At 35.5% G+C, this 27,408-nt stretch overlaps 2 long non-coding RNA genes across 2 annotated transcripts; both read left to right on the top strand.

The window, feature by feature from the left end:
* The first annotated feature begins 11,766 nt into the window (after window positions 1-11,766).
* Window positions 11,767-12,518, top strand: LOC141381609 (uncharacterized). The gene is made up of 3 exons (XR_012402020.1): window positions 11,767-11,855; window positions 12,104-12,171; window positions 12,447-12,518. It is a non-coding gene; the product is annotated as an uncharacterized lncRNA (long non-coding RNA).
* A 2,176-nt stretch (window positions 12,519-14,694) lies between these two features.
* On the top strand, window positions 14,695-24,988 carry LOC141381607 (uncharacterized). Its single transcript, XR_012402018.1, has 9 exons — window positions 14,695-14,758; window positions 15,025-15,086; window positions 15,791-15,861; window positions 16,118-16,185; window positions 16,462-16,533; window positions 16,683-16,748; window positions 17,516-17,586; window positions 18,683-19,580; window positions 20,380-24,988. It is a non-coding gene; the product is annotated as an uncharacterized lncRNA (long non-coding RNA).
* The last annotated feature ends 2,420 nt before the right edge of the window (window positions 24,989-27,408 follow it).

The raw sequence follows: 27,408 nt of genomic DNA, 5'->3' as shown, positions 1-27,408 counted from the left end.
TGGAGTCTTTCTTGCTCATTTTGTGTCTCTACCTTGCTTTGAATTAGCTTAATGAAGTCAGAGAAGTCAGCGTTTCCATGGAAACAGAAATTGCGGAAACAGAAGAGCTCTGCAGCGGCCGCTCCCACAAAAGCCTGTTCTTCCCCCAACTCTCCAAACTACTCCAACTAAACAAACTTTTTCCAACAAGGCTTTATATGAAAAGAATATAAGCTATAAAAACACTGAAGAGACAGCGCAAGGAGAAATTTGTGCACACCAATATCTAATCTAAAGAAATAGGGTTTCAACCTCCATGTCTACTGCTCTAAACTGCACCTTGCTATCTATTCCACCTTCAATAACAATAGAGCCTTTTTACAACCATCATCTTGCAGAAAAACAAAAACTCAGACTTTAACCTCCTGATGTCTCACAATGCCAGAGGGCTCAATTGCCAACCTTTATTACATTTCATCTCATTGCACTGTAACGCTTCTCTCAGTTAACGAGAAACTGTTTCCCTCCACAACTCCAGTACGTTTCCTCTGACCTTTCAGCATTTGTCTCTGGGCTCTCTTACAGGAAGTCTAGAGTGAGATGACCATTTTAAAACCTCTTCACAAAAATGTCACCTCACAACAGGTGCTAAAAGCGTCTACCCTTGTTGACTGATTTCTTGCCTTATAACCTTGAGCACAAGGTCACCATAACAGCAAGAATTTATGAAACGGTGGTCTAGCTGGTATCTCCCTAAAAAAAACAGAATAAAAAAATCTAGTGCTTATATTTCAATCAGCCAGTTTGTATTTCTTAGAATCTATTAATTCCACAACATTCCAGCAGAATTCTTTCCAGCTGCATATACATTGCAGGGCTGCTAATAAGAATGCAGTGTGAACGATGGTGGACTAATTCCTGGGATTGACTAAAAAAGGTATTGACAGCTGCGGGGGAGCAGATGGAAGCAATTAGCATTATTAGTTGGTTGTGCTTTGTCCTATCTGTCTAAGTAAACATCTGTGAAAAGACAACAGATCCGGCAAATGCTCCCAACGAGTAAACAGAGAAAACTAAACAGTGAATTCATCTCAACTGAACAGAGATGCAGCAGACAGCAGTGAGATCAGCCATCCACACCTACACAAAACACTGAACAGTTTCAAAATAAATATGATGAAAATACCAACATGGTGTCTGTGCCCATCTGGAGGAAGGGGACTTGATCACTATCTAATTCACAAGATATGGTCCAAAACGTAAAGTTCAGAAAAAAGACAACAGAATAAGAGCACCTAAATTTCTAAAATAATGCTGAATTCCTTGTGGTGTTACTTGTTTTTTCAAAAATTATTTCACGAGGTGAAGATGAACCTGGGAAAGCACATAGCTGTACCCATCCACTGTAAATTTCAGCATCAGTGATAGAGCAGCAGTGCCCTCTCTTTACTAAACACAACCCTTCCAAAACTATGGATACAGTCATTTTCAATTTCCAAACATTGAGTATTAGGCTTTTAGATGCTGCTATGAAATCAATTACCAGCCCAGGTTCATTTTTTTAAATGGATTTCATCATGTGTGCAGTGATGCCTAATTTTCCAATAAATGTGTGACGCTCTAGCAAACGCATGTTTCATATGAGGAAAAATTGACTGTGGCACTGACAATGTTCAAGTTGTAATTGCATTGATATGTTTGCATGTCTCCAACACAACTGGCTGTTTAATAATCAAATTCATGTTCTGTTGTTAGGTGAGGCCTGACATAAGCATGCTCACAAGTGCATCTACTAGTCTAAAACAGACTATTAGATTCAATTAGAATATTTATATTTTTTTCTAGCAAATGTTTTTTAATTGGTAGTTTGTAACCTTAAAGGGATTACATAAAGGCATTTTGCATATTCAGCTAAATTCAGTGTGCAATGTTGCTGTTTGAGTACAAAAAATATCATTAAAAGTGATCATTAAAGTCATTTTCGGCCATCTGGAAGCCAGTAAAGGGCTGGGCGGTTAATCATATAAAAATAGCAAGTGTGACTGAGCAAAGCTGCAATTGTTGTGAACATCTCAAGGAAGCATGGACTGATGTGAAGGTCGGAGTGCAAGTGCAAGACTTTGATTAGCTTGTTTAGGTGTATTTAATTAGGGGTGGGGCTAAACTCTGCAGAACACCAGCTCTCCGGGACGAAATTAGATGACCCCTGTATTAAGGTATGTCCAATGGTACGTTCTGTTTTATTAGTCATTCATTATGCAGCTTAAGCAATATTATAAAAACTAAACTCTGTAGGGAATGCCTTATTTTGGTCTAATTTGAAAATGGGAATATATCGCCTAGCAACAAACACTGAGGCATTTTGTTAAGCTGTCTGTCTTAATACCTGCATGCCACACATTAATATGCTTTGCGTTTTTCATGCAAAAAGCTATTTTTAAAAAAATATCAACACTGAATAGAAGTAGCATGAAAACATGATGGTTCTTAAATAGGCAGAGATAGCAGTGCAATCTTGCACTTTGTGTTTTAGAAAAGTGCATTATAAATAAAACATACTATTATTATTATTAAACATATGCTCTCAGTCTCTCTGAATCCATTTACCTCTCAACACGTTTCCTCTTTCCTCCAATATGGACACTGCAGTAATTACATTCATTCTCCAATGCTTGTCAAACAGTGGAAAGCTGCCCATCACCTGTGTCTGGCCACATTCTCCCAGCACTGCTTCAGTAAATCCATCTCAAACATCAACGACTGACTGGGAATTAATTTCCACGCTATTGATTAATATCAGAAATAGCTAACAGACATGACAGCCACATCTTGGTCGCGGTCGTTTGGGAGTATTACACATTGACCATAAAGAACATGTATTATTTTATAATGAAAACCAGCAACAATGTCCATTTGAATATCAATGCAGATACAATTCAGGCGATTACAAAGCTCCACAAATTCTCAATGCGCCTTACAGTGCGCAAGCGGCAAGTAGTGGTGTAATGAGACGTACACAACCCGAGCAATGAAGCATTTCTCCGTCTACCTGTAATGAGCTTTGTGTATCTTAAAATTGTCTGCTCATCCATATTCATGTGTTTGTGACATGCACATGTGGGCAGTGGTGCTGAGGTGAGTCTCATTTGCATGTAAAGTGCTCTGGGTATCTACAAAAGCTCCATACAGATGCTATGACTCATTTATTCAAATTTCACGTTTAATCAATACATCGGCGATGAGTCTCGCAGACAGTGTGGGAAGGTTTTGAGAGGGCTCATATTGGGGTGACTGAGTTTCTAATGATTTGCGACCTGTTATACAGCAAATAAACATCCACGAATGAGGATTCACTCTGCAATATGTCATAGCTTCCCACCGAGTAGTTACAGGGTTATCGCATCTCAGCTAAGTAAAATAAAATATGCTACCATCTTTTTACCCCCCACAACCCTGCACAAGCCGCACGGATCATATTTCATCTGCGCACTAAACTTTCCTTCCACCCACTGGGTATGTGATTAAAATGCAGACATGGACGACATGCGGCCGCTGTGAAGCAGATAGGTGCATCCGAGAAAGTTTGCAACACCATATTTTGTCTTGGCTCATTTCAATTTATCCGCCCATATAAAGAAGTCATCGTTCACACAGACTCTGTGGTGAAGCCTGGCATGAAAGCGAATGAACAGCACCTTCCTAACATTCCTCAGCATTAAAAGTACATCATTGTGGCAAGTTTTCTCCATGGTATTCATTCTGCTGATTGTGCCGTCACACTGTGATGGGAGGAGAGGTCAAGCCAAAGGGAGAAGTTCAGGAAGTCCATGAGAAACGGTTATGTTAAAAGAAAAGCGATAAAAGAGGTTGGCCTTTCATTTTTCAATGGGTATTAAAAATGATTGGAATACGTTATCTGATCAGTCATATTATTCATGTTTTATACACTACAGAAACTGTAAGAGTACTATATGGTAGAATACAATTCTAAACATCTATTTTATATACAAGAAACACTCTCCCATAAAAAAGACCATTAAGAAACTATAAAGATGGATGTAACGTGATTGAACATGTAAGCAGTATCCCTCTAGAAATCTCATTAGATCTTTAGCAGTCAAGCTCGAAACCGTTTTTCGTGTTTAGACATTACAATTCATGATGGCAATTTGCCCATAATGTTTGTCCATTGACATAATGAGTTTTATAACTTAGATGTCTGCTAAGATGAAAATTTCCATTCATCTTCATGAGAGTGTCACAATACAAATGCACATCTCTAACTATTAGCTTTCTGTGAGGCTAATGTTTAATCTGACATTTACTATCGAGTTAAAAGTTTGACATTGCACCTCCTATTGGCTTCAAAACACATCAATCAGTCCTGTCAGAGGAGACAAGGACCTTCCAGTTGTCATTGAATGATACTTTAAATGATTAATAGCCCCACAAAACCAATCGATTTTCGTGGGAAAATAAGGTGTGATACTGAGAAAAAATGCTTGGTGTTCTTTCTTGGTCATTAAGATGGAAGGAGATACAAAATGGGGAAACAAAATGGCACCACAACGATAAACTGCAGCAATGCCTGAAGACAAACCAGTCCTTCAACTAGATAGGTAAGGTGTATAAAGACCTTGTCTGAAAGTTACACGCTATTTCAAAAGCTGTAAGTTTCAAGGTCATACCATCACTTGAGGAGTGGCGCAGTTGGTAGAGCTGTTGCCTCACAGCAAGAAGGTAGAGTTGTTGCCTCACAGCAAGAAGGTCGCTGGTTCGAGGGTCAGTTGGCGTTTCTGTGTGGAGTTTGCATGTTCTTCCCGTGTTTGTGTGGGTTTCCTCTGGGTGCTCCAGATTCCCCCACAAGTCCAAAAGACATTTGCTATAGGTGAATTGAGTATGTGTGTGTGAATGAAAGTGTATGAATTCCCAATGATGGGTTGCAGCTGGAAGAACATCCGCTGCATAAAATGTGTGCTGGATAACTTAGTGGTTTGTGGCTTTTCCCTGGACTAAGCGGAAAAGAAAATGAATGAACCATCAATTGATCAGACAAAAAGACAAACTATTAGATCATGAAAATGTTTTTTCCTATTACAATCTTAAAATTTTCTAAACCCATTACTTTTAAAGTTTAAAGTGATTTATTGACTTAAAAAAGGTAAACCAACTTAAACTTGTGAACTATGTGCATAATTACAAAAATTAAGAGATATTAACAGTTCCAAGTTAAAATGTGTTAACTCGGTTAAAAAAAAAAAAAAAAGTTTTCAGTTTTTCAGAAGCAGCTCATTTTCGATTGCATGTGAAGGTAGAACGACACCGGTTCAACTAGATATTAAGTATAAATCTAAAGATGGCATGCTAAACAAGTATATAATTTGTCAACAAAAATAAATGCAAAAAAAACTTGACAGGTCTACTGAAAACCAACATGGTTTTATTCTGATTTGCTGCTGTTAATTCATTAAATGAGTAGATGAAGTTGGCTGTTTGTCAAACGTTGATAAAAATCAATGTCTTTTACAAGATCCCACAACATTTCAGAGACTCGGGTTGCTGAGATTTAAAATCAACCGGACAACTTTTTATTTGTATGTATTTTATACGTTTCATTTACAATTACGTTGTAAAACTGTGCTAACTTGTTAGTCATGTAACCTCACCTTCCAACAAAAGATGCAATGACTAGTTCTTTGAAACAGTCAGTCACCGCCATCTGCTGGCTGAAGATTGCATGCAGGAGAAATTATTCCACTGATGCATGCAAAAACACAAAGACCCATAAAAGGACATGCTGGGGGAAAATGGGAGGGACAAAAAAAAAACTGGGTGGGAAGAATTTTTTTTAATGCAGCTTTTGCGTTTTAGAGGATAATTGTTTGGCTTTGATTCAGAAAGTTTAGGTTAGAATCCCACATTTGCAGGTTTCCTTACCTATAGCATGTTAACAATAAAAATACACAAGCCTAAAAAACATAATAAAATTGTCATAATTTTAGCGGCGTATATGATAATCATTTGCCTTTGAATCAGAAAGTTGGGTTTCAAATCTCACATGTGTTGTTTTTCCTTACCTATAGCATGTTAACAATCAAAATATACAAGACTAAAATAAACACAACACAGCAGACACACTCTCAGTGGCGTAAAGGATAACCGTTTGCCTTTGAATCAGAAAGTTGGCATTCAAAGCCCACATGTGCAAGTTAGCCTTACCTACAGTATGTTAACAATAAAAATATACAAGACTAAGACAAAATGTGTCATAATCTAAGTGTTCTATAAGATTATCATTTGCCTTTGAAACAGAAAGTTTGGGTTCAGATCACATATCTGCAGCTTTCAGTATTTTAACCATAAAAGATAAAAAACAACACAACGCATCACAACCTTGGTGGCGCAGAGAATAATCATTTGGCTTTGAAACAGAAACTTTTGGGTTTGAATCCCACAAGCACAGGTTAGCATGTTCGCAATGAAAACATACAATGCTTAAAAACACAATAGAAATTAACCCATGCTTGATGGTGCAGAGGACAATCATTTGCCTTTAAGTCAGAAAAGTTTGGGTTCGAATACCACATGTGCAGGTTTGCCTTACCTGTAGTATGTTAACAATTAAAATATACTAGGCTCAAAGCAATGAAAACATTCAAGACTCAAAAACATAACGCAAAGAATCAAAAGCTTGGTGGAGCCTTTGTCCTTGAATCAGAAAGTATTGGGTCAAAATCCAACATGGGCATAAACTTCATATCAATTTCAGTGGTGTAAAGGATAGTCATTTACCTTTGAATCAGAAGATTTTGGGTTTGAATCCCACATGCACAGGTTTTTCTTACCTATAGCAAGTAACAATGAAAGAATACAAGACCCAAAAACAACAAAATGTGTTACAAGCTTGATGGTGAGGAGGATAATCATTTGCCTTTAAATCAGAAGCTTCTGCAATTGAATCCCACATGCGTGGGTTTTCCTTACCTATAGCATGTTAACTATCAAAACATACAAGACTAAAAAACATGGGCGAAAGTGTCACAATTGCTGTGGCGTAAAGGATAATCATTTGCCTTTAAATCAGAAATTTTTGGGTTCAAATCCCATATGCGCAGGCTTTCCTTACCTATAGCATGTTAACAATGAAAACATACAAGGCTCAAAAACATATTACCACATCACAAGCTCAATGGAACAGAGGGTATTCGTTTGCCTTTGAATCGGAAACTTTTGGATTCAAATCCCACATGCGCAGGTTTTCCTTACCTATAGCAGGTTAACAATTAAAACATACAAAGCTCAAAAACATATCTTACCACATCACAAACTCAATGGGACAGTGGATAATCATTTGCCATTGAATCAGAAACTTTTGGGTTCAAATCCCACATGTGCAGGCTTTTTCTAACCTATAGCGTGTTAACAATAAAAACATAAAAGCCTAAAAACATACCAAAAATCGTCACAAGCTCAGTGGAGCAGAGCATAATCCTTTGCATTTAAATCAGAATGTTTTGGGTTCGAATCCCACATGCACAGGCTTTCCTTACCTATAGCATGTAAACAATAAAAACATATAAGCCTCAAAACTATACAACAAAGCATCGAAAGCTTGGTGGTGCAGAGAATAGATGTTCGTGTCTAAACCGGTGAGTTTTGGTTTCAAAGCCCACAGCCACAGGTTTTCCTTAGCAAAGTCAACAGAAATATACAAATTACAACATCAACAGGTATGTGACTGTGGCTCAGTGGTAGAGCAATGCCTCACGGGTTAAGAGGTCGCTGGTTCAATCCCAGCCAGATCACTGCGATATGTGTGAGTGTCGGCGTGAATGAAGGGGGAGGATGAAACGTTCCTCCCCTGACCTACGGGGCCATGTACAGCAGGGGTTATGCTACTTTTTACTAAAAAAAAAATTAGCTCTATAAAAATCCAGACCCCCGTCCCTTCTCTCCCCGTTTCGGTTACCATCACTTCCTTTCTAGAGGGCATGACCCTCCAGAAAGGAAGTGATGGTAACCGATACAACAGAACACAAAAACAAGAGCGAGTCTTACCTGAGCATCAGCAGATGTCCAAACGGCTGTCCAAACGTCCTGGAGCTCTGTTTCTGTTGGCTGTACAGTCCAAACACATCCCTTATTCTCTAAAGAAAACACAGAAATAAAGACAATGTCAAACAGTAGACCCAAACATCAGAATCTGAAAACTATTCGAAATAATAATTTCACTGATACACCAAAACACACAAAAACGAGCTTGAAGTCTTACCTGTCCACAGCAGATGTCTATCACACCAGTAAATGTAGTCCAAAAGTCCCAAAGCTTTGCGCCTGATGACTGTAAGGTCCAAACAAATGCCTTATTCTGTTAAGGAAACAGAAAACCCATCAACATTATGCATTTAAAAGATGTAATAGATCATTTAGGCACACAACTACAACAAAAACCTGTTTAAACCCACATATGCAGTGATTTTTTTCCTATTTCAACAACAAAAACATATAAAACCCTAAAGTGCCTCAAGAATAGAGGTGTGAAGCTACAATGGTCTCACGGTTCAGTTTGGTTACGATTATCATGCCATATAGATTCGGTTTAATTCGATATCTCGGTGCATCACGGTGCATTGACGATGCTTTCCATACAGTTTTATATTTTCTTATTTTCACAGCACAACAATTCTTGTATTAAAATCTATAAATATATTTATATTTATATATTATTTGTTATACAATTTTGTCCTTTAAAACAGTCAGATATGTAAACTGTACCTTTAAAAACTCAAGTACATGCACAGAACAACATGAGTATTTATAGCAAATAAACAGCTTTCTGAGCATTGTCTAGCGAGTTCTTTTGTACACCCCTATGATTGATCACACGCTCAACAGAAAGGGCTGCGATTGCCTCTAACACTCTGGCGCTGTTCAACGATGAGTGACACTGATAAACAACAGCATTACTGAACTGATACCAAATTGTCCATGTCTGCATTGCGGTGAACCAAAGAAAAAATTAATTTTGACACCCCTACTCAGAACTCTGTGACACAGATGATAATCTTTTGTCTTTAAATTATACAATTTTGGTTTGAATTCTACAAACAGGTGAAGTCTTATTTGTCACAAAAAACAGTCATAAGTGTATATTTTTAAAAATTAAGACTTTTTATCAGACATTTATACATTAAACCAAATAAAGCCTCATATCAATGTACTGTATGTTGCGTTAAAATAGGACAATATTAGACTGAGATACAACTATTTGAATATATGGGAATAATCTAAATATTGAGAAAATCACAGTTAAAGCTGTTAAAAATAAGTGCTTAGCAATACATATTACTGATATCATCACTTTGGAATTATAAGGTTCTATCTGCGTTCTGAATGATTTTGAGATATTGAGGTTTAATGTTTTTGCATTTCATAGCAAACAGTATGTGTGTAACATTTGTTGTTCAAATAAAAATTCTTAAAATGTAAACAACTTATTTAAAAAAATCCCATAATGTAAATAAGTTGTCATTTAATAAAAAATATGTGTATAACTCAATTTTGACAAAAAAATATCAGATAATTCTAAGGTGACAATATAAAAAAGGAGTTTTGCCATATTAACAGCAGGAAATTTACAAAATATCTTCATGGAACATTATATTTACTTAATATTCTAATGATTTTATAAATAATAGAAAATTTGATAAGTTTGACTTATATAATGCAATTCTTAGCTATTCCCAAACTTTTCCCTATGCAAATGAAGAGGTTTTGTTGTCCAGGCTCAAATTATACTTCAGTAATGCTGTATCAATAATAAACATTTCTTTTTCTTTATCTATGTTTATCTTTTTCTCAGTTTACTTCTGATGGCACAATCCACACCTATGTTTAAACAACAACTTACAAGAACATACACAACAACAAAAAGCTTATCTTCCCTCAACTTGAATGTTGACAAAAATAAGTAATTGATTTTGAATATTTACACAATTGTGATCCCCCAGAAGTCCACAACAAATATATAAATAGGCCATATATAATTAACAGAACATCATTACCGACTTTAGAACTAGAACAACAAATAACACAACATTCTTGCTTTGCAATATCAACATCAGAAGCTGAATAACTGCTTTTAGAGGTGTGTCAGTGAGTTTACCAATACAACAGAATGTAAACAAAGTCTAATAAACCCTCACAGAAGATAAAACTGCCAACAAATGTGCTTAACTGACAAATATCAAGCAGTCCTTTTAAACAACAAGGTTTTAGAGTAAAACACCATCGATATGATGACTTACAGATAAAGTAAACAGTGACTAAAGGAGCAACATACAAAAGCAATAAGAAGAATTATGCTTACAGGTGAGTCGTTTGACACTCCAGACACTCTTTATCACATAGTGCGTCCTTATTATGTGTCGATAAGCTGGGAAACGTGCTGTTTGTTGTTTTTAAAACACTGTTAGTGAGCTGTCATCTGCAGCATCTGTGTGTAAAACGGTCTGCACGTGGTTTCCTGTTTTGCAACGGAATGTTGTCATTCAGAAGCTCTGAACGTGAATACGGTTACGCCGCCTAGAGGAGCGGAGGAAAAACTGCACTTCAGTGTCTAGTTTCTCGCGTTAGCCGCAGGTGAAGAGATCTGAGATTTAAACCTCGTATATTTTTACAAAAACAACGCTGATTTTATCGACGCCATATCCACCAGCAGCATATATCTACCAGTTTCTAAAAATGAAGCATTATCTCTCGAGTGTTGTGGTAAGACTGATTAAATATTGTGTTGAACTGGAAAGCACATGGTCAACAAACAAACAGAGAGTAGAGAATAAACGGTTGTGTCTTTTAGTCAGTTATTGTAGATGTGTTTGTTTTATTTCATTAAATGGATGTGTTTAAAACAGTTCTGTGTTGTTTATATGTTTTGTTTTTTGCATCTGTGTTTTATAGTAAACCAGGAATGGCGATACGGAGGACAGATTTGGCTCCTCGGCTATGGAACTCTCTTCCCCTGGGCCTAAGGAGCAGGGATAATCTTCACATTTTTAAATCTTGTCCTAATACCCGTCTTTTTATGCAGGCTTTCCAATGATTATCATTTACCATGTTATTTTATTACTTTGATGTGTTTGTACTTTAATTCCTCTCATGTATTTGAATGTTGTCTGGCATTGTTTTATTTTTTATTGATTGTTTTATTCATTTGTTTTAGTATGTCTGTTAATGTTTGTTGTAAGGCAACCTTGGGTGTCCAGAAAGCTCCCATTTTTAAATAAAATTAATTATTAATAATGTATTTGTTTAAATCCTGAATGAAAATGACTGAAGGTATATATCTATTAGCTGAAGGCTGATGTGTCATCTCTTTAAAATGTTGTCTAAAACAGCTTCACAAACAAGTGATGGATGAGTAAATGGTCCAGCATCTGAATGTCTATTGTTATATATATATATATATATATATATATATATATATATATATATTCAGATTTTTTTTTTTAACATCTTTTACATTTTTTATCTTTATTAACATTAATAAAAGGCAGATGCAGTATATCAGATGGATTTCTTTTCTTCTCCCCCTTGAGGAGCATCTGGATACAGAATCAGCAGGTAATGGGTACTTTTAACACTCATGTTGGATTGTAAATTATTCTTTAAAATTATCCTTTTTTATTTACAGCATTCATTTACATTGTGCAGGATCTGGCATCTGAATTTATTTATTTATTTTTAGATTTCTCCATCTGATATAACGTCTTTTAAAAATTGTATTTTTATTATCATTTATAAAAGGCAGATGCAGTATATCAGATGGATTTCTTTTCTTCTCCCCCTTAAGGAGCATCTGGACACAGAATCAGCAGGTAATGGGTACTTTTAACACTCATGTTGGATTGTAAATTATTCTTTAAAATTATAATGTCATGTTTTCATTTACATCATTCATTTATGTTGTGCAGGATAAAGAAATACATTATTTTGTGTTAAAATTGTTGAAACTAACAGTTAAATTAGTGTTTATTCACTTTAATTAAAGGGATTGTTTTTCCTTCCTCTGATGTAACATCTCTTTAAAATGTTTAATGGCATTTTCTTTTAACATTTCTAATAGGCAGATGCTGGAGGTTAGATGGGTTCTTTTATATCTCCTTGAGGAGCATCTGGATATAGAATCAGCAGGTAATGAATAAACTCTCAGGTTGTTTTTTTTTTTAATGATTCTTTAAAATGATAGGTCATACTTTTTATTTACAGCATTAATTTACATTGTGCAAGATAAAGAGAAACATTATTTTACTTAACAATTCTTAAAACTAACGGTTAAATAAGTATTCATTCAATTCAATTAACAGTACTTCATCATGTGACTGCGGCATCTAAATTTCTTTATTTTTGTCAGATTTCTCCATCTGATTTAATGTCTTCAATTTTTTTTTTATTAACATTTACAAAAGGCAGGTGCAGTATATCAGATACGTTCCTTTTCTTCTCCCCCTTGAGGAGCATCTGGATGCAGAATCAGCAGGTAATGGTTGCATTTAACACTCATGTTGGATTGTAAATTATTCTTTAAAATGATACGTTTTATTTACAGCATTCATTTACATTATGCAGGATAAAGAGATTATTTTATTTTTATATTCTTAAAACCAAGTTAAATAAGTTTTCATTCACTTTAATTAAAAGGAATTCATCATGTGACCTCAGCATCTGAATTTTAACTTTTTTTTTTTTTCTTCAGATTTCTCTATCTGATGTAAGGTCTTTTAAAAATGGTATTTTTATTAACATTTATAAAAAGCAGATGCAGTATATCAGATGGGTTTTATTTCTCCCCTTTGAGGAGCATCTGGATACAGGTAGGTAGCAGGTAATGGGTACTTTTAACACTCATGTTGGATTGTAAATTATTCTTTAAAATTATAATGTCATATTTTCATTTGCAGCATTCCTTTATTTTTGCAGGATAAAGAGAGGTATTATTATTATGGTTTTAATAACTAATAGTTAAATAAATGTTCTTTGACTTGAATTAAATGGTCTTCATCATGTGATTTCTTTCAGCATCTGAAATGTTTTCTTATTTTTTGGTTTTCTCTATCTGAAAAGTCTTTATGTGCATCTTCCTCTGTTTTGGTTGATTTATTTAAAAAAAACAAATTGTCAATTAGACCACACCAATAAATGTAACCCAAACATCCCATACCTTTGTGCCTGTTGACTGTATGGTCCAAACACATGCCTTATTCTGTTAAGAAAACAGAAAGGAGAATTTAAGCACACAAATACAACAAAGACCTGTTTAAAACCTACATATGCTGTAATATATTATCAATTTCAACAACAAAAATATACAAAACCCTAAATCATGTCCTGCTGTTTTTTTTTTTTTTTTTTAAATACTTTTTAAAATGATAGGTCATACTTTTCATTTACAGCATGCATTTACATTGTGCAAGATAAAGAGAAACATTAATTTATCTAAAAATTCTTAAAACTTACAGTTAAATAAGTATTTATTCACTTTAATTAACAGTACTTCATCATGTGACTCTGGCATCTGAATGTCTATTGTCATTATTTTATATATATTTTTTTTTTTTCAGATTTTTTATTTTTTATTTTTTTTTTTTTTTGCATATTTTAGTTTTTTTTTATCTTTATTAACATTTATAAAAGGCAGATGCAGTATATCAGATGGATTCCTTTTCTTCTTCCCCTTGAGGAGCATCTGGACACTGAATCAGCAGGTAATGGTTACATTTAACACTCATGTTGGATTGTAAATTATACTTTAAAATTATCCTTTTCATTTACAGCATTCATTTACATTGTGCAGGATAAAGAGAAACAATATTTTATGTTGAAATTTATAAAACTTACAGTTAATTAAGTGTTCATTCACTTTAATTAAAAGTACTTCATCATGTGACTCTGGCATCTGAATTTCTATTATTATTTATTTTATTTTTTTCATATTTCTCTATCTGATATAACCTCTTTTAAGAATTTTATTTTTATTACATTTATAAAAGGCAGATGCAGTATATCAGATGGATTCATTTTCTTCTCCCCTTTAAGGAGCATCTGGACACAGAATCAGCAGGTAATGGGTACTTTTAACACTCATGTTGGATTGTAAATTATTCTTTAAAATTATAATGTCATATTTTCATTTACAGTATTCCTTTACATTGTGCAGGATAAAGAGAGACATTATTTTGTGTTGAAATTCTTAAAACTAACAGTTAAATTAGTGTTTATTCACTTTAATTAAAGGGATTGTTTTTCCTTCCTCTGATGTAACATCTCTTTAAAATGTTGTTTAATGGTATTTTCTTTTTACATTTCTAATAGGCAGATGCTGGAGGTTAGATGGGTTCTTTTACATCTCCTTGAGGAGCATCTGGATATAGAATCAGCAGGTAATGAATAAACTCAGGTTGTTTTTTTTAAATGATTCTTTAAAATGATAGGTCATACTTTTTATTTACAGCATTCACTTACATTGTGCAAGATAAAGAGAAACATTATTTTATTTAAAAATTCTTAAAACTAACGGTTAAATAAGTATTCATTCAATTCAATTAACAGTACTTCATCATGTGATTGCGGCATCTAAATTTCTTTATTTTTGTCAGATTTCTCCATCTGATTTAATGTCTTAATTTTTTTTTTTATTAACATTTACAAAAGGCAGGTGCAGTATATCAGATCATTCCTTTTCTTCTCCCCCTTGAGGAGCATCTGGATGCAGAATCAGCTGGTAATGGTTGCATTTAACACTCATGTTAGATTGTAAATTATTCTTTAAAATGATACGTTTTATTTACAGCATTAATTTACATTATGCAGGATAAAGAGATTATTTTATTTTTATACTCTTAAAACCAAGTTAAATAAGTTTTCATTCACTTTAATTAAAAGGAATTCATCGTGACCTCAGCATCTGAATTTTAACTTTTTTTCTTCAAATTTCTCTATCTGATGTAAGGTCTTTTAAAAAATTATTTTTATTAACATTTATAAAAGGCAGATGCAGTATATCAGATGGGTTCTATTTCTTCTCCCCCTTGTGGAGCATATGGATACAGGTAGGTAGCAGGTAATAGGTACTTTTAACACTCATGTTGGATTGTAAATTATTCTTTAAAATTCTAATGTCATATTTTCATTTATAGCATTCCTTTATGTTTTGCAGGATAAAGAGAGACATTATTTTATTTTTTTAATAACTAATAGTTAAATAAATGTTCTTTGACTTGAATTAAATGGTCTTCATCATGTGATTTCTTCCAGCGTCTGAAATGTTTTATTATTTTTCAGTTTTCTCTATCTGAAAAGTCTTTATGTGGATCTTCCTTTGTGTTAGTTGATTTATTTTAATTTTTTTGTCAATTAGACCGCGATAATAAATGTAACCCAAACATTCCATAACTTTGTACCTTTTGACTGTTTGGTCTAAACACATGCCTGTTTATAACCTACATATGCAGTAATATATTATCTATTTTAACAACAAAAATATACAAAACCCTAAATTACTTTTTAAAATGATAGGTCATGCTTTTCATTTACAGCATTCATTTACATTGTGCAAGATAAAGAGAAACATTAATTTGTTAAAATTCTTAAAACTTACAGTTAAATAAATATTCATTCACTTTAATTAAAAGTACTTCATCATGTGACTCCAGCATCTGAATGTCTATTGTTATTATTTTCATTTATTTATTTTTTTCTGTGTCTGATATAACGTCTTTTTTTAAAAAAATATTTTTCTTAACATTTATAAAAGACAGATGCAGTATATCAGATGGATTCCTTCTCTTCTCCCCCTTGAGGAGCATCTGGACACTGAATCAGCAGGTAATCGTTACATATAACACTCATGTTGTAAATTTATTCTTTAAAATTATAATGTCATATTTTCATTTACATCATTCATTTATGTTTATGTTTATGTGCAGGATAAAGAGAGACATTATTTTGTGTTAAAATTCTTAAAACTAACAGTTAAATTAGTGTTTATTCACTTTAATTAAATGGATTGTTTTTCCTTCCTCTGATGTAACATCTCTTTAAAATGTTGTTTAATGGTATTTTCTTTTTACATTTCTAATAGGCAGATGCTGGAGGTTAGATGGGTTCTTTTACATCTCCTTGAGGAGCATCTGGATATAGAATCAGCAGGTAATGAATAAACACTCAGGTTGTTCTTTTAAATAATTCTTTAAAATGATAGGTCATACTTTTCATTTACAGCATTCACTTACATTGTGCAAGATAAAGAGAAACATTATTTTATTTGGTAATTCTTAAAACTAACAGTTAAATAAGTATTCATTCACTTTAATTAACAGTACTTCATCATGTGACTTCAGCATCTGAATTTTTACTTTTTTTCTTCGATTTCTCCATCTGATATAACGTCTTTTAAAAATGGTATTTTATTAACATTTACAAAAGGCAGGTGCAGTATATCAGATACGTTCCTTTTCTTCTCCCCCCTTGAGGAGCATCTGGATGCAGAATCAGCAGGTAATGGTTGCATTTAACACTCATGTTGGATTGTAAATTATTCTTTAAAATGATACGTTTTATTTACAGCATTCATTGACATTGTGCAGGATAAAGAGATTATTTTATTTTGACATTCTTAAAACCAAGTTAAATAAGTGTTCATTCAGTTTAATTAAAAGGAAAAGGAATCCATTTTCTTCCCCTTGAGGAGCATCTGTACACCGAATCAGCAGGTAATGGATACATTTTACACTCATGTTGAATTGTAAATAATTTATTTTAATTATGATGTCATATTTTCATTTGCAGCATTCCTTTATGTTGTGGAGGATAAAGAGAGACATTATTTTATTTTTTTAATAACTAATAGTTAAATAAATGTTCTTTGACTTGAATTGAATGGTCTTCATCATGTGATTTCTTCCAGCATCTGAAATGTTTTATTATTTTTTTACTTTTCTCTATCTGAAAAGTCTTTGTGGATCTTTCTCTGTCTTGCTGGCCCAGATTTACACCTGATATTTAGATGCGTTTTGGTTGAATTAAAAAAAAAAGTAGACCACGGCAATAAATATAGCTCAAATATCCCATACCTTTACGCCTGTTGACTGTATGGTCCAAACACATGCCTTATTCTGTTAAGGAAACAGAAAGAAGAATTTTAGCACACAAATACAACAATATGTAGTAATCTATTATCTATTTCAACAACAAAAATATACAAAACCCTAAATCATGTCCTGCTGTTTTTTTTAAATGATTTTCTAAAATGATAGGTCATACTTTTCATTTACAGCATTCATTTACATTGTGCAAAATAAAGAGAAACATTCATTTATTTAAAAATTCTTAAAACTTGCAGTTAAATAAATGTTCATTTACTTCAATTAAAAGTACTACATCATGTGACTGCGGCATCCAAATGTCTTCTTTTTGTTCAGATTTCTCCATCTGATATAATGTCTTTTAAAAATGGTATTTTTATTATCATTCATAAAAGGCAGATGCAGTATATCAGATGGGTTCCTGTTCTTCTCCCCCTTGATGAGCATCTGGACACTGAATCAGCAGGTAAGGATTACATTTAACACTCATGTTGGATTGGAAATTATTTTTTTAAATTATCATTATCCTTTTTATTTACAGCATTCATTTATGTTGTGCAGGATCTGGGGTCTGTTCTTCGTAGCTCGCTTAAATGATCTAAGATGATTTGGCAGATACTGGATCTTTTAATCTTGATTACTGATCTCTGGCTAATTTGGTTCTTCAAACACGTCCGTGAATCGGATTAAAATGTCTGGATGAACTGATCTGAGATCGCTGCATGTGTTGTGAAGGACTGATCTATCAATCCTCAAAATCATGATCAGCAATGTAACGATTGGCTGACAGCACAGCAGCGTAATGACATCATCTCATTAATATTCAATTATCCATGTGAGCAAAATTACATAAAATTTATTAGAAACGGTTTGTTAAATATTACACACAATAACTTTACACCTTGTTGTGGGCTGCATGATTGGCCCTTTTATGTGTCGAGCAATTTTAGTTTTACATTTAGAGCGGATTTTCCTTATGATAGTACCCATAGTAGTATCATAGTAGCCGTTTTTTTAATTGGTGTAAAGAATAACTGGATGTTTACAAAAGCATTTTGATATTGGTAAAGGTGTCTGCAACTTTTATGAAGCATCAAATCACTGTTATATTAACTGTCAAGTTTATATCAATAAGCTTTCTCTTTGCACCACCAGGTGACGGTCTTTGTACTTTCATTTCGAGGGTGCAGATTACATAAGTTTTATTAATATATAACTTCATTTATTTTATTAATAACTATGAATTCGTATAGTATTAAAAAATTTGTATTTTCCCAAGTGTATATAACTACTACTGTAAGAAATTCAGCATTCGGTACATACTTTCTGTATTATCTTTGCTTGAACTGAGCCAATCTAATTCTGTTTATATGAATTAACCCTGCTTCTGAGCAGGTTTGAGCTAGCAGAACTGTTGCTATGACAACAACTCTCAGATCAGTTTCTAAGAACGAAACAATCCTGGATCATGCCAAATCGTCAATAACCAAATCCAGCTAACTGAGTAATCCACGTACGAAGAACGGACCCCCTGGCATCTGAATTTATTTATTTATTTTCAGATTTCTCCATCTGATATAACGTCTTTAAAAATGTTATTTTTATTAACATCTACAAAAGGCAGATGCAGTATATCAGGTGGGTTCCTTTTTTTTCTCCCCCTTGAGGACCATCTATATACAGAATCAGCAGGTAATCGTTACATATAACACTCACATTGGATTGTAAATTATTCTTTGAAATCATAATGTCATATTTTTATTTACAGCATTCCTTTATATTGTGTAGAATAAGGAGACATTGATATTTTTTTTATAACTAAAGCGAATGTTTGTCTTCAGTGGAGTGCGTACAACACCGTTTCCTTATTACATGAAAGTAAAGGGGTAAAGAGTAAAAGTAAAATAAAAAGTAATAGAGGTCGAATAGAGGAGGCTTGTTCTTTATACTCACGCTGCAGATGGTTTAACTATTTTCTCACTAGTGAAATGTTCAGTATTTCCTTTTACTAAGTCCGCTATGTAAATAGAAAATGTGCCATGTGGTGTGGCACAACTAACTTTTAAAGGGAATGTAAGATAAGACTAATTGGTTAATGCAGGTTATGCTCAACACACCCATAACTAACATAGTTAAGAGAATAAGCACAACCCTGTTAGACCATGTGCTGTGTCGCAAACCGTATGTTTCATACTTAAAATAGCAAAAGTGGATTCGGACATGCCCTTAATGCTTTTGCGCCATGCTCATTAGACTTTGCTCCTAGATCGTTAAAATAGAGCCCCATGTGATTCCAGCATCCAAAATGTTTTCTTGTTATTTGTTTTCCTTCCTCTGATGTAACATCTCTTTAAAATGCTGTTTAATGGCATTGTTTATTAACATTTATAATAGGCAGATGCTGGAGGTAAGATGGGTTCATTTTTCTTCTTGAGAAACATCTGGATACAGAATCAGCAGGTAATGAAAAAAACACTAACAGTTTTTTAATGATTCGTTAAAATGATAGGTCATACCTTTTATTTACAGCATTCACTTACATTGTGCATAAAAAGAAACATTATTTTATTTGGAAATACTTAAAACTAACAGTTTCCACAGGTCATGGAATTTCTGGAACCTCGTGAATAATTTTTTTCAGTAATTTGATTACTCTTTTGGCCAAGTCATCATATGAAAAATCATTAAGAATATCAGGAATTTTTGTTTATCGCATGAAATTGTAGTTTCCATTTATCAAAGAGTTATTTTATATTTACTCTTTTATATCTCGCCTGTTTCATGCCTATTTTTATTGTTAGGCTATTTATCTCTATTTTATTCCTTTCAATCTCATTAACTGACAATCACTGGTCATAAATGCAGTCACCAGACTGTACCTGTTAATTGGGGCTGACATCCAAACATAATATATGTATATTTGAAGGTCTTTGGCCTTAAAATGACCACTTGTAATGACAGAAAATCTAAATGTAAAGTTTGTAAACTATTATTAAGCTGTCAAATATGGACGAGGGAGCACAGCCACACAAACAGTGGTACATTATTCATTCTTATTCTCATAGTAGCTTTTAAAGTCATGAAAAGTTATATTTAAGATAAAACCATTTTGATATGTTATTTTACTTCTTAATGTTATATCATTAATATGCAGATACGCCAGCGGGCAGTTTTTTCACCAGATCCTGCTATCTACGCTTGAGTCACTAGGTGTTGCAGGCACGGCTATTCATTGGTTCAGATCTTATCTCTCTAACAGGTCATTCAGGGTGTCTTGGAGGGGAGAGGTGTCCAACCTACAGCATCTAAACACTGGGGTACCACAGGGCTCTGTTCTTGGGACACTTCTCTTCTCCATCTACACAACATCTCAAGGATCAGTCATCCAGAAACATGGATTCTCCTACCACTGCTACACTGATGATACCCAGCTATACCTCTCTTTTCACCCTGATGATCCCTCGGTTCCGGCTCGCATCTCAGCCTGCCTGTCAGACATTTCACACTGGATGACAGACCATCATCTTCAGCTTAACCTCAGGAAAACAGAAATGCTTGAAGTTTCTGCCAATCCGACTCTACATAACAACTTTTCAATCCAGATGGACGGGGCAACCATTACTGCATCCAAAATGGTGAGTAACGCTTGATGACCCACTAAACTTCTCTGACCACATCTCTAGAACTGCTCGATCATGCAGATTCGCACTCTACAACATCAGAAAGATCTGACCCTTCCTATCTGAACATGCAGCGCAACTCCTTGTTCAAGCTCTTTTTCTCTCCAGACTGGACTATTACAACTCTCTACTAGCCGGGCTCCCAACTAACTCTATCAAACCTCTTCAGATTCTTCAGAATGCAGCAGCACGAGTGGTCCTTAATGAACCTAAGAGAGCTCACGTCACTCCGCTACTCATTCGTTTGCACTGGCTGCCAGTTGCTGCTCGCATCAAATTCAAAGCTCTGATGTTTGCTTACAGAGCGATTTCTGGCTGTGCCCCTTCTTATCTGCTCTCACTTCTGCAGATTTTTGGGCCCTACAGAAACTTGCGTTCTGTGAATGAACGTCGCCTCGTGGTTCCATCCCAAAGAGGGAAGAAAACATTTTCCCGAATGCTCGTGCTCAATCTGCCCAGTTGGTGGAATGAACGACCTAACTGCATCAGAACGGCAGAGTCACTCACTGTCTTCATAAAGCGACTGAAAACTCAACTATTTAGTCTCCACTTTCCTTACTAATATGCAACTCCCACTCTGACTCTTCCACTAACTAAAAAAAAAAACATTTTAAATTACTAATGTTTTGCTTACCCTGTCTTTACACACCTGAAACTTGCCTACAGCACTTATTCATTGTTGCTCTTATAGCTGTGTAAATTGCTTCCTTGTCCTCACTTGTCAGACGCTTTGGATAAAAGCGTCTGCTAAATGACAATGTAAATGAAAATTCAGCTTTTTTAGGCTGCTTTCACACCAGTGAATCGATTCAGGCTTTTACACTGCAAAGTTTCTAATCGGACCAAAAGACCTAAAACGCGTCACGTGCGAGTAAACTCTCCTCACATTGGTCAGTGTCAGGGTTTATTTTGCAGCGTCCCGCTAAGTTGTCAGGAGAGGTGGTGGTTTGGTGGTGATTGACAGGGTGCGCGCGCGCGACGTGTCTGAGGAGAGACGCGGTGGGGAGGGGTGAAGGGTGCGCGACGATGCCTATTTGAGGACCGGGAGGGAGATGCAAGATTACCGGGAGATCATCACTCGTTTGCGGGCATCCGGAGACTTGCGAAACTTCCGGCCCTACTCATAATTCTCTCTTCATATAGCCGTAAGCCTATTACATATCCATAAAACACTGTGATATAACCGCGCTCGGATCGGATCGCTTTCTCACTGCAATCAAACCGCTCCAGGGTTCGTTTCAATCGAGCCGAGACCACCTCATTCAAGCGATCTCGGAGCGATTACTTTGGCGCGGAACAGAGCGCGATTGCCCTGTTCACATATGCCAATCGAACCGCGATAACTGGGCAAACGAGACACGTTCCGAAACAAAAGTGTAGGTGTGAAAGCACCCTTAGTCAGGGAATATACCTGATGTTTTAATCCATCTCTTTTGTCCACTTGCAACTATGATGTTGATTTCTTCGAGGGGTAGGTCCAAGTGCTTTTTTTCAATCTAATATACCAACATACGCCTGTGAAATTTCAATGTATAATTGCAAAGGGAGACAAACAAAAACAGAGAGCAGCAGTATGGTTTCTGCTCTGATAGTCACAAAGTGAAGTTTAATTTTAAACTAATTTTCGAGAGGAGCATGTGCTCATGATTGACCCAGCTGGTCCACATTAGCTAATTATGATCCTCCAATCAAAGGATCCCAAATCACTATTAGGGATGTTCATTTCGGTTAATTTTGCTAACCGATAACCACCGCTCATTAATCGGTTATTAACGGTTAACTGGTCAGATTACTATTAATTTTATATTAAACAAATTGACGTGTCTATTTTGTGTCTGACACATTAAATATTGCATAAAATACTGATTTATTTTTATATGCTAGTATATTAATAATAGAACAATACAACAGAGCATTTTCACGCACCTGCAGTGTTTAGCACAGAAGAACAGAATAAACTAAATAAAATGAATAAAATAAATAGGACTGCCCTAAATTATTTTCCACTTAAATAATTAATTTATATTACAAATCGAAAACACTGACTGATTATTTTTAATAACCGGCATATAGGCTGTTTTTTTCCAATCATATTTTTGTCTTCCGTCAAATAAAATAGCAGTCTTCTTCAAATCGCTTGCTCCACGGAAAATATGCATATATTTAATACCCCGCTTGTATTATTATAATCACAAAACCTTTTTACATTTTTAATAGAAATCATTATTTTAAAGATTATGTCCTGATGGTTTCCTTTCTCTCCATCGCGGCTCAAGTGTGCGCGCTGTGTGATGAAAAGACAACACGCGCGCATAAGTTGACTGTTTGTAAACCGTTTTTATGTTTAAATATGATATTGCATTAATGTGCATACATGATTTATAAGCTGTAAAATAAAAGGTAAAGCCTATTTGTTGCGTTTATGATGCAGATCCAGGTCAACATCAGCGCTTTTTTTGGCATCAACACGTCTGTTTCAAACAGCAATATTCTTCTTCTATTTTGCTTCTTTGGCAAATGTGTCTGTAGGCATGGGTTATACGTTATCGTCCCGCAAAGTTAAGTATGTCTTGCAGTAAAACAAGTGGCCGACCACAGCTAACGTGCTTTTATCATTCCAAAAACGCAAGGCGCACCTCACTGCCTTTATATGTTGACAAGGAAAAAAGAAGAGAATTGCGGTCCTTATGAAACGACTGAATCAGCTGGGTATCGATTGTGCAAAAGTGTTGCTGTCTGTGTTGATAAAATTGTAATATTTAATAATATTATGATATTCAAGATTTGTACATTCATACAGCTCTGGATAACTTAAAACAGCGATTAGACCTTCAGAGCGGCAATAATGCATCCTGAAGTAAAGCGAAACGGCTATAAACTCCAGCATGATAGAGTGATCATATGCAGAGTCATACTTTATCTATAAATAAAGTATAACTATAGAAACTGTGTTAATCTTAACTAAAAGCTTCTGCGTGTTTCCTGACCTCACGCATCGCGCACCTGTCAGTCAGTCAGTCAGCACTTAACCACAAAGGATTAAACAATAGCGCACAGCACTATACAGTTACAAAAAAGTTTGCGCTGTTATAATCCTTTTACCTTTTAATGCGTTTTGTTGCAATTATAATCCGCTGTTAAAAACAACAACAATAACTGAATGTTTTGAATGGGTATGTAGCCGTGGATGGATGCATTTTGTTCCCCGCCATGTAAGAATAAATATAGCAGAAACCATGCTCTTTAAAAGTTCTCTGTAGTTGTCTTGACAACACAAACTGCTGCTCTGGGATGAGCCACGAGCAAAAGATGCCCCTCTTAACGCAAAGGCGCATTCAATCGGCCCCTTATGCAGCCAAACTAAAAATATATAAAATAATAATTGTAATCGTTTAACTGATAGCATTAATCGGTCACAAACGCACCCTTTCGGTTAACGGTTAATCGATTATTTTGAGCATCCCTAATCACTATATATATCCTCATTTCCTTTCTACAACTATCTTCGTCTGGAAGAAACCCCCCTTCCCCCTTCTTCCTCCTTTATCCAGAATGGGCGGCATGGTGGCCCAGTGACTAGTACTGTTGCCTCACAGCAAGAATACCAATGGTGTTGGGTCCTCGCTGAGCCATCTCGTGTTTCTGTGTGGAGTTTGCATGTTCTCCCCGTGTCTGCTTGGGTTTCCCCCGGGTTCCCTGGTTTCCTCCCACCATCCAAATGTGCTCTATATTATAGATAAAACAAGCCTAAACCTTTTTTTTATAATGTCTTACTCTCAGGAAGTTCGCCTTGGCCTCAGCAGCGGGGTAGTTTGAGATAGACCTGAGCTCAATCTCCACTCGCCCTGCAAAAGGGGGGAGCCCTGGGCTCGAGGATCCCTTGAGCTCAGAGCTCTCTCCCGAGACAGCATGCCAAACAAGCTATGTACAAATCATGAGCTAAGTGTAAACTCTTGAAACAACACTAAACATGTGGTTTTGTATATGAAACAGGACTAATACGATTTATTTTATCCCCTGCTTCAGGTCAAAGTTATGTTTTCTGACAGCATCGATTAAAACTCGACTGGTGTCCGTTCTTCTTACCTACTTAGACATCTAAGATGATTTGGTATGTCCTAGATCTTTGAATCTTGACAACTGATCTGCGAATTAGATTCAAATTTCTGAATAAAGGGAGCAAATTACTGCGTGTGCTTGTGTTTGTTATGGCAGGTCTATCAATCCTCTAAATCATGATCAGCAATTGAGTTATGGCAAGATGGCAGAGTAATGACGTCATCTAATTAATATTAAATTATCCATGTGATCAAAATGACATACAATTCAAGGTAAATGAAGCTGTTCGTTAAGATTTAGGCAATAACTTTTAACATTTGTTGAAACCTATTTGTACAGGGTTTACAATTGTATGTATTATCTAGTGTGTTATTTAGCTATTTAGTTTTACCTATAGATTTTCTATGGGATATTGTTAAGGTTTGGCTATTTAAAATCAATTTTGCATCAAAAAGCTTTTTATATTTGAAAAGTGTCTGCGTCCCCTGCACTGCATCAAATCACCCACATACAGTATTAGCGATCAATGTTGTGTGTGAATGACTCCCAGTAATTAAATAATTATTCCTTTACAAAAACATCTCTCAATATGAATAGTGGCCATTTCTATTGTAAAACACTAAATTTTACTAAATCTGGGACTGTATCTTTTTAAAATTTGTATTAAATTATATTATATCCTAAATATGCTAGTCTATAGATATACTATAGGGTATATTTAGAGAAATAAGTACATATAAATAAATTATCTTTGAAGAAGTACTTGCATTGACTTTAGATTAAATGTTAAAATTTATTTTTAAAAATGTATACTTTTTTAATATGACCATTTATTTTACCCTAGTATATTCAATGGAGCTTTTGCGCTAGCCTGCTGATTATGCAATGAAGAAATGGGTTAGTGGTCAAGCACGCTGTCTCTGGGTGAGAGGCTACAATCAGACATGGGTTCAAGACTCAGCTCTGCCAGTCTGGACAATTTTCTCTTTAACGTTTCAATTTAAATTGTATGTAGAGCCTTGTGCAGATCAGGGGGTTACTGAGCTCAATGCACAGCAGCGAAGAAATGGGTTAGTGGTCAAGCATGCTGTCTCAGGGTCAGAGGCTACAGTTAGATGTGGGTTCAAGACTCAGACTGCAGGTTCTTCATTTTAAAGTTTCACTTTGCGCTGAACAGTGAAATATGACTTCCAGAACTTCCATCTGTAAGTGCCTTGTGGCTCACTGGTAGAACACTGCAGCACCAACGAGAGGACCCTGGTTCGATCCTGTCTGGAGATGGAGTTGGGGAGAGGAAGAGCCAAGGAGAAAGAAGAGAAGATGGATAAGACCTGGAGGTGGCAAGGATGGAGCTAGAGAGGAGGAGGAAGAGAGGAGAGGAAGAGAAGATGGGTAAGAGCTCGAAATGGTGTGGATGGAGCTAGAGAGGAGCCGAGGCGGAAGAGAGCTGATGGATAGAGGAAGCGCCGAGGTGGAAGAGAAAATGGAGAAGATGGGTAAGAGCTGGTGGTGACGTGGATGGAGCTGGAGAGGAGGAGCCAAGGAGGAAGAGAGGTGATGGAGAGAGGAAGAGCCGAGGCTGAAGAGGAAAGGGAGAAGATGGGTAAGAGCTGGTGGTGACATGGATGGAGTTAGAGAGGAGGAGCCAAGGATGGAGAGAAAATGGAGAAGTTGGGTAAGAACTGTAGGTGCAATGGTGGAAGAAAAATACTAAAAGAAAAGCAGAAGGGGAACACTAGAACAGGTGGAGAAAGATGAAGACTATATGATATAGCTGTCCTATTTTAGTGCATCTCTTTTTCCCTTTTACTTTCCTCCCCTATTTCACTTTGTCTCCACTCCACTCTCCTATCTTCTTATTCTACTGTTCTCCTTTCTCCCTACCTGTTCTTTCTCCTCTGCCTCAACCACCTCTCTTCCTCCTTGACTCCTCCTCTCTGGCTCCATTTCCTCCTCAGCTCTTCCTTTCCCCATCTCCAGACAGGATCGAACCAGGGTCCTCTCGTTGGTGCTGCAGTGCTCTACCAGTGAGCCACAGGGCTCTTGCAGATGGATTGTTTTGGAACTTATATTTCACTGTTCAGCGCAAAGTGAAACTTTAAAATGAAGAACCTGCAGGCTGGCAGAGTTGAGTCTTGAACCCACGCCTGACTGTAGCCTCTCACCCTGAGACAGTGTGCTTGACCACTAACCCATCTCTTCATTGCTTGAATACAGTTTTGTGAACCCACTCATCTGCACAAGGCTGTACACACCATTTAAGGTGAAGTGTTAAAGGGAAATTTATCCAGACATTTATTCGACTTTCTTTATTATAATTTATCTCGAAAGTTGGAGTGAGAGAGGAGATGACAATTTAGTATGTTTAGAGGAAGAGGTGAATCCCACTAAACTAGAAATAGAGTGTCACAAGTTCATTGGTTCTGTCAGTAATCGATTGTCTTTCAATCAAAACACTATGGATTCAAATCCTACATCCACCTGTTTTCGTAACATATGCTAACAAAAAATATATACACAAGACTCTAAAACTAATATTTAACGAGTCG

Source organism: Danio rerio, chromosome 4 (genome assembly GCF_049306965.1).
Source record: "Danio rerio strain Tuebingen ecotype United States chromosome 4, GRCz12tu, whole genome shotgun sequence".
In the NCBI taxonomy this organism is placed as follows: Eukaryota; Metazoa; Chordata; class Actinopteri; order Cypriniformes; family Danionidae; genus Danio; species Danio rerio.
Note: the sequence above shows the minus strand (reverse complement) of the source record. Positions and strands in the feature narration are given on the sequence as shown.